Genomic DNA, 7,277 nt, shown 5'->3' on the forward strand with positions numbered 1-7,277 from the left:
GCACGTGGGCTCACTCCCCATTCCCCCCCTTTTCCCCAGGCGAGATCTAACAGCGAGCGTCAGGAACCACGGCATTAGGTGGCCCCAAGTGTCCTTCGGTTGGTCGGGGGGGGTCCCGAAAGGGACGGAAACTTGTCGGTGGGGAGGCTGGGGAGTCTAGCTGAGAAACCTCGGGGATCCGCTGCCGCCGCCTCCTTCAAACTTCACGGAAAGCAGCGTCCTCCAACCCAAACTGCCCGCGTCGCCCAGAGCACCACCGCGGCTGCACCCCAGAGCATTCAGCATCAGCGTGGGCACTGTCAGACCTCCGCTCCTCCGCTTCTCCTCCCGCGGCAAGCCCACGTGACCAGAAAAGGTGGGCGGGGCAGGAGAGAGACCCGGAATTAGGTTGCTGGGTGGAACCAAGAGAAGGGGAAAGGGTCTCCCTTTTCTGGGAGGCCCCGGTTTCTCTTTTCCCTTATGATTGCCTGGGGAAGTTGCCCCCCGGCTGCCTGGAAACCTTTTAATGTTGGAAGCCCCAGGGGCTGTTGAAAGTTGTAGTATACAGCGTGCATGGAGGCGATAATTTCTCTTCAGTTTCTCAACGGCTCTAAAAGTACAACGGCATCTACTGGGAAATGTAGTTCAGCATCCCGGGATTTCCTGGAGATTATTCCTCTTTTCGTTCCAAAGGGGAAAACCTCCAATAAAATTTTCCTTCTAGAGTCTTTGCGGCAAATGACATTCCAAACCGTTTAAGCTGGGAAGAAGAGGGTAAAAGATGTAGAAGCAGATATAAAGAAAATAAGATGTTAACTGCTCTTACTGCTAAATCAGTGTTATCCTTACATTACCCACCTGGTCCCATGTTGAGGTTCTTTATAGTTAACTCTTTTGAGAGATAGAAGGTAGAAATACGTCAAACCAATGTCACCTTTAATTTTGTTTCCGTTGTAAGCAAATGTCCATTCTAGACGATTATCAAACTATAGGGATTAAGTGAAATCGAATAGTTTAAAATTGCAATCAAATAAAACAATCAGTTCAATTTATAATCTATGCATCGTTACCTTTATACAGATACGTAATGTCTCCCTCTTATCATAGTTCCTCTATATCGTTTCATATCATAGACTGTCTGAACTCAAAGAGGTCTTAGTCCACCTAAGGAGCAAAAAAGAGGAAGTACTTTGTTTAAAGTCATATTGTTATTTAGTCATTGATGTCGTTGTATCCTTCAGCCTTGCCCCTATCTCCGGCCGTAGTTATTTCCACTACACGGCACTAAAATCCCAAGATAATAATGTGACTTTTCCTAATAGGGAAGGGCTAGCCAGATTTGAAGTAAGGAAAACTTGCATTCAAGTCCTACCACTGGCACATACTAGCTGGGTAATCCTGAGGGAAGCACTTTAACCTCTGAAGTTTTGTTTTTCTGAGGTGGGAGAAAGTTGAAAAGCAATGAAGGTAGAGAAAAAGGGAAATGTCATTCCTTCCACTTCCACACCACCCTGGAAATATAACTGCCATCAACAGCTAGTTGATATCTCAGACATGAATCCTTGAAAAGAGGTAAAACTGAGGTCAGTGGAACAAGACTGATGCTGAGTAAAATGTCTCCCATTTTAAATTTAGTCCGTTTCTTCAGGAGTGAGACCAAACTAGTGGGTAGTAAGAAAGGGCGTTTACCCCAAAGGATAATAATCCCCAATCCTGGAAACCCGTTATGAGTTTTACAAAATTAACAGCAACAGGACAGAATTATGAAAGAAAAGCTTAGTGGAGAGGGCAATATATCCATCCACCTATCAAGAAACCATTAACTGCCTGTACTCACCAGATTCCATGCTAAGCACCAAAGATATTAAGACAGTCTGGGACTTAAAGTAGTTTACATTCCAATTGGAGGAAAACCATGATTTTATAGGTATTTAAAAGATACAGACAAGTCAAAAGTAAAGTACTTTGGAGAAGAAACTGAGGAGACCAGGAAAGTATAATCTAAGTGGTCAGGCAAGCCCCAGGAAAATCATCAAAGCAACACACTGGAATATGACTACTTATCCTAGAATTGGGACTGGTGATCCTTTGCCCTGTTAGTAACAGGATCTTAAAGAGAGCTCTGTGGCTAGCAGAGAGCAAAGTCTTCAAGTGAACAGCTGCTCAGTTGAAATATCTGTTGTCCTTATATTATCAAAGGATGAAACAGAGAGGCTCTTTTCAATGTGTAGAAGTTATGTTGAAGTCATTCTCTTGGATTCAGTGTGGAGAATCAAGTTTTGTAAAAAAAAAAAAAAATAGTTCCTATTTGGAAGATACTAAATAAATCTTAAACAGCATATCAAATGTAATCATGGAGATAACTTTGTTCAGGTAGGGCATTTATATAATACATATTATGTGCCATGCACTGTGCTAATATTACAAATATTCATTAAATCCTTACAACATATAGTTGAAGAAACTGAAGTAAAATAGTAGGTGATTTGTCCAGGGTCACACAGTTTGAGATCAAATTTGAATTCAAGTGTTTCTGACTCTAGACTTAATTCTCTTATCTACTGAACTGCCTTACTCTCCTCCAAACATTCTGTTATAGTCCTTGGGACCTCAAGAATAAGCTTCTCATAAGCAATAAACTGGGAAAACATTTTTATATTCAAAGGTTCTGATAAAGGCCTCATTTCTAAAATATATAGAGAATTAACTCAAATTTATAAGAATTCAAGTCATTCTCCAATTGATAAATGGTCTAAGGATATGAACAATTTTCAGATGAAGAAATTGAAACTATTTTTAGCCATATGAAAAAATGCTCTAAATCACTATTGATCAGAGAAATGCAAATTAAGACAACTCTGAGAGGTAATTAAGACAACTGAGAAGTAACACACCTCTCAGATTAGCTAAAATGAGAGGAAAAGATATGTAGGAAAACTGAGACACTGATACATTGTTGGTGGAGTTATGAACGGATCCAGCCATTCTGGAGAGCAATTTGGAACTACAATCAAAAAGTTATCAAACTGTGCATACCCTTTGATCCAGCAGTGTTTCTACTAGGTCTATATCCCAGAGAGATCTTTTTTTAAAAAAAATTTTAATTTTATTTAATAATAACTTTGTATTGACAGAATCCATGCCAGGGTAATTTTTTACAACATTATGCCTTGCACTCACTTATGTTTCGTTTTTCCCCTCCCTACCTCCACCCCCCCCCAAGATGGCAAGCAGTCCTATATATGTTAAATATGTTGCAGTATATCCTAGATACAATACATATTTGCAGAACCGAACAGTTCTCCTGTTGCACAGGGAGAATTGGATTCAGAAGGTAAAAATAACTCGGGAAGAAAATCAAAAATGCAAATAGTTCACATTCGTTTCCCAGTGTTCCTTTTTTGGGTGTAGCTGTTTCTGTCCATTTATCCATTGAAACTCAGTTAGATCTCTTTGTCATAGAAATCCACTTCCATCAGAATACATCCTCATACAATATCGTTGTCGAAGTGTATAATGATCTCCTGGTTCTGCTCATCTCACTTAGCATCAGTCCATGTAGGTCTCTCCAAGCCTCCCCAGAGAGATCTTAAAGGAGGGAAAGGGACCCACATGTGCAAAAATGTTTGTGGCAGTTCTTTTTGTAGTGGCAAGGAACTGGAAGCTGGGTGAATACCTATCAGTTGGAGAATGGCTGAATAAATTGTGGTATATTCTGTAAGAAATGACCAGCAAGATGATTTCAGAGAGACCTGGAGAGACTTACATGAACTGATGCTAAGTGAAATGAGGAGAACCAGTAGATCATTGTACATGGCAACAGCAATATAATACGATGCTCAATTCTGATGGACACGGCTCTCTTCAACAGTGAGATGATTCAAACCAATTCCAATAGTTCAGTGATGAAGAGAGCCATCTACACCCAGAAAGAGCACTGTGGGAACTGACTGTGGACCACAACATAGCATTATCACACTTTCTGTTATTGTTTGCTTGCATTTTGTTTTCCTTCTCGGGTTTTTTCCCCTCTAGATCCGATTTTTCTTGTGCAGCAAGATAACTATATAAATATGTATATGTATATTGGATTTAACATGTATGTTTAAACATATTTAACATGTATTGGACTACCTGCCATCTAGGGGAGGGAGTGGAGAAAGAGGGAAAAATTTGGAACAGAAAGTTTTGTAAGGTTCATTGCTGAAAAATTACCCATGCATGTGTTTTGTAAATAAAAAGCTTTAATAAAAAAAATAAAAAAGAATAAGCTTCCCATATTCAAGGTACTCTCTGGGTACCAATCCATTCAAAATAATTACTCACAAGCACTCACTGATGCATTTATTTACTTCTCAAGTGAGTCAGAGAACACAATGAGCAAGCAAATATATTTAATGAACTAGCATAGTAGAAAAGTTTTCAAGAAAACATTCCCCTCACAAACCTATCGCACATTCTCTCCAAACTACATATGACAGAATCTGGCAACTTCTACTGGGAACAATATCTGGCAATGCTTGAGAGGAAGAACCTTCTGTCTTTTGCCTTGAATATAGGGAGACCTTTCAGGGATGTATTATACATCCATTTATCTAGGTTTCCTGGGTGAAGCTTGTGAAGCTGAGACAGTGAGACTTCAAATTTTACTGGGTCTTTCATGTTATAGGAATTTCTGAAGATAAGAGTTTTAATAGATAATGAAAGATGGTAGGTCAAATACATGTGATGACACTTTCCTAATCCCATTCATGTTTTATTTATTTATTCATTTATTTATTTTGACTTGCTCAGGACCATAGCTAGGAAGTATTAAATATCTGAAGCTGGATTTGAACTCAGGTTCTTCTGATTCCAGGGCCAGTACTCTATCCACTGCACTATCTAGCTGTCCCTTGGTATTTCTTTTGTGGGAAGAAGTAATAAAGTTAACATATATTTTTTGAACACTGATTTAACTGGTTACCAATCAGATAGTTTGTTCTCATTATCATAGCCACACAGTGGCTTCTCACCTCTTTCCTTTATTCAATTAGCATTTTAAAAATATAGCTATAAATTTATTACCAAATGATGATTCATCATAAAACTCTCTGAATAAACAAGTAGGAGTAATGTAATTATATAAAATAAATATCCATCCCCAATAAGAACAAAACTATTTAACAATAAACCTATAGAAAACCACTGCTTGCTTCTCAAATTAAAAACTATAAAATTATGCCATTAAATAATAAGAGATTTATTATCTCTAATTTATATTAACTCTGTATCCTGTCTTTCACCAGTAATTGTTTAGTATATGCATCTCCATTATATCACTAATTTCCTCATAAGATTTCCATATCTGTGACTGATTTCATATATATATAACATATACACATATTATACATATGTTGACACACACATATTACAGAATTGTTGTCCTAGAGACTCCATTATTACTTCCAAAATCAGATACTAGCACATTATTTGACATTTTTCATTTTTGTCTTGTCTGACTGAAGAAAATCAGTTCTCAAAAGGCACAATAACATCAATGACAATGGCAGTTTTTACCATCTAGAACTGGTAGGAGTAAGTGCAGCTAGATGGTACGGGGGTTAGAACACTGGCTTGGCCTTAGGAGGACCTGAGCTCAAATCTGGCCTCAGACATTCAACACTTCCTAGCTGTGTGACCCTGGGCAAGTCACTTAACCCCAATTACCTCTAAATAAAAAGGCAAAAAATAAAAAAAATTATTAGGTCTAGTTTTTGTGTCTCTCAATATGGAAGTCAAATTCATGCAAATCTTGGTGGTTTCTGGCATTTTGTCCTTTATTAATCTATTTAGGATCTTGGTGGTTTCTGGCATTTTATTATCTTTTATTAATCTATTTAGGATAGGACCGTACTGCCAGGTAATAGCCCAGCTCAAATAAAGATTGTAGTGGAAGGAAAAGTATTTAATTCAGTTTTAGTAATGACAGTGCTAGTCTCTAGAGTCAAATCTCCCAGTCCATCATTTATCCCTCACTGTTGGCTATGCAGTTTTTGTACATTTTAGTCCCTAATGAATTTATTGGTATACCACTCACCACAAAATATTTTGCAGATCTTTTCAGCCATCTTCAAATTTCCCATGGCTTCCCTTCCTTCACTCTCTTATCTGAAGATTTTGCCTCATATTTCAATGAAAAAATTAAGGTCAGTTGCTGAAAACTTCCTCTTCTATGCTCATCTCACATCATTAATACGCCTTCAACCACTACCTCTTCCTTCACCTATTTGCATGAATATGTGGCACCCATGATACCATTACATCCTGCCTTCTCTAAACAGATTTTCCTTTATTTTTGTAATCATCCACAACTATCACTAATCTTAAAATTCTCTTTGTCAACTGGCTGCTTTCCTGTTGTCTACAAATATACTTTCAATGTTTAGAAAAATCCTTACTTTATCCCTCCATTTCCAGTAGATATCTTTATCTCTACTCTTTCATCAATTTTGAGAAGGGTATCTAAAAATCACTGCATCCATTTCTAGTCCTCTTACTCTTCTTAATGATTTGCAGTCTTCAATTAAGTAAAACTTTCTCCAAAAAGTTACCATAGATGTCATAATGACAAAATCTAATGGTCTTATCTCAATTTGCATCTTTATCAAGTTATCTGAACCCCTTGACATTGTTGATCACTCTCTTCGTTTTTAGGCTTTTGTACTTCTCTTTCTGGTTTTCCTGACTGGTTGCTCCTCAGTTTCCTTTGCTGCGTCTTTATCAAGATTGGGCTAACTCTTATTTCCTAAGGTTCTGTCCCAAGCCTCTTCTCTTTTTCCTCTGTATTATTTTGTTTGGTGAGCTCATTACCTCTATGCTCAGATATCCAGCCCTACCCTTTTTCCTGTTCTCCAGTCTTATATCAGTGACTACCAGACTATCAGCTGGATATCTGATAGACATCTTCAACAACAGAACTTATTCTCTTTTCCCCAAACCTTCTCAATTTCTTCCAGAGCTTTGTCCAATGAAAGGTCCCATATCCTATGGATAGTTTTACCCTTTTCTAGAGATATTATTCCAAAGCAACATGGGCCAAGAGTTTTGTAAATAAAGTCATACCATGGGCAAGAGATTGATAAACTACAGCCTGAAACTTGCTAGGCTTAAAAGTTAAGAATTTTTTTTTTACATTTTTAGCTTCAATAAAAATACTTTAAAATATAAAAACTATTTTCAGCTCACAAAACTAGGCCACAGACTAGATTTAACATTGCCTTAGGTTACAAAGGTAACCAATTAAAAAAGCATATTTC

Source organism: Antechinus flavipes, chromosome 1 (genome assembly GCF_016432865.1).
Source record: "Antechinus flavipes isolate AdamAnt ecotype Samford, QLD, Australia chromosome 1, AdamAnt_v2, whole genome shotgun sequence".
In the NCBI taxonomy this organism is placed as follows: domain Eukaryota; kingdom Metazoa; phylum Chordata; class Mammalia; order Dasyuromorphia; family Dasyuridae; genus Antechinus; species Antechinus flavipes.